The sequence below is a fragment of the Rhinopithecus roxellana genome, chromosome 5, assembly GCF_007565055.1.
Source record: "Rhinopithecus roxellana isolate Shanxi Qingling chromosome 5, ASM756505v1, whole genome shotgun sequence".
Lineage (NCBI taxonomy): Eukaryota > Metazoa > Chordata > Mammalia > Primates > Cercopithecidae > Rhinopithecus > Rhinopithecus roxellana.
Genome location: NC_044553.1, coordinates 165,762,112 through 165,763,484, shown reverse-complemented (window position 1 = coordinate 165,763,484; position 1,373 = coordinate 165,762,112). Strand labels below are relative to the sequence as shown.

At 44.9% G+C, this 1,373-nt stretch overlaps 1 pseudogene; it reads right to left on the bottom strand.

Moving 5' to 3' along the window:
• Positions 1–242: 242 nt before the first annotated feature.
• LOC115897605 lies at positions 243–1,000 on the bottom strand (annotated as a pseudogene).
• Positions 1,001–1,373: the final 373 nt, after the last annotated feature.

Here is a 1,373-nt window from a genome sequence, read left to right as displayed (position 1 = left end):
GTTGGGGTGAAGTCCCTAAACTCGGTGGTAGATTACCAAGAGGGACTAAATGGAGGAAGGCAGAATGTCACAGAACCTATTCTTTGGCTCTTTGGGTGGGTGGATGTCCTGGGGTTTGTATCACAGCTACTTTTTTTTTTTTTTTTTTTTTTTTTTTTTTTTTTTTTTTTTAAACAGCTACCAAATCCATGAGTAGTCCAAACAATACTGAACAGTTCTGTTTCTGCAGGTGGTCTGGGGTCTTAACCATCTTCTTCATCATCTGTTTCTCTCTTCCTCTTTTCACATTTTCCACTTTCTTCCTCCTCTTCATCCTCATCCATCTTCATCTTCATCAAGTCCAAATTCTTCTTCCTCCTCACTGACTTCATCTTTGTCATCATCCCCTTCTACATCTTTGTCTTCATCTTCCTCTTCATCCAACTCCTCTTCTTCACCATCCTCATCCTCCTCATCTTTCTCATCTTCTCCTTTTTTAGACATTGTAACTTTTCAAAGGTTCCAAGGTGCTGATATCTTTCAGTTTGTTTCCACTTAAGTTTAGATGTGTGAGATTTGGAAGTTTTTCTGCAAACATATTCAGACCTCCAAAGATTCTATTTTCACTGAGTACAAACTTTTTCAATTTAGGCAGCGTGGGGAGATTTGAAATTGAAATCAAGCCTACATTTATTAAACGGAGGAACTCTAAGTTCACAAATTCAGCTGTTAAGCTCTCAATTTTCCAGTCATTTGATTTGCAGTTGTCCAAGACATGTTCTCGAACCCTCTTTAAACACTCTTACTTCTCACTTGAAAAACGTCGAGCACACCAAGTAAACCCTGATGGACGAATTCCCACAAGTTCGCGACTTGTTACAGCCACCTGAGGGCAGGAAACCTGGCTGCTCGCGGGACTGGAAACTGGGTGGGGGGGCCACGCGGGCCCGCCCTCAGCGGGAAAGCCACTCACCCGTGGGGGCGTCCTCCAGCAGCGCCATCTGGCCCAGCGCCGGTCCATGAGGGACTCCCGGCTGCGGGCAGTCGCGCTAAACCCCGGGAGACCAAAGGGGCGCTTTCTCCAGGCCGGACCAGTGCACACGCAGCCGCGCCTCACGAGGGCCGCACCCGGGTGCACTAGTGAGGCCAGAGGCTGCAGGACCCGCGAGCGGAGCCTAGCTGAGGTCCGCCCCAAATCCCCAAGGAGAATGTATTTTTATTGAACTTATATAAATAAAAATACTCATGAATAGTTTCTGAATTTTGGAAGAATCAGGTAGGGAGAAGAAGCCATTGCTTCTATTTTTGTATGCGTTACCAAATTGTTATAAACTATAGATAGCTTATGAAATAAAATTTCCTGAAATCTGGAAAACATTTAAGTAAAGAACCAA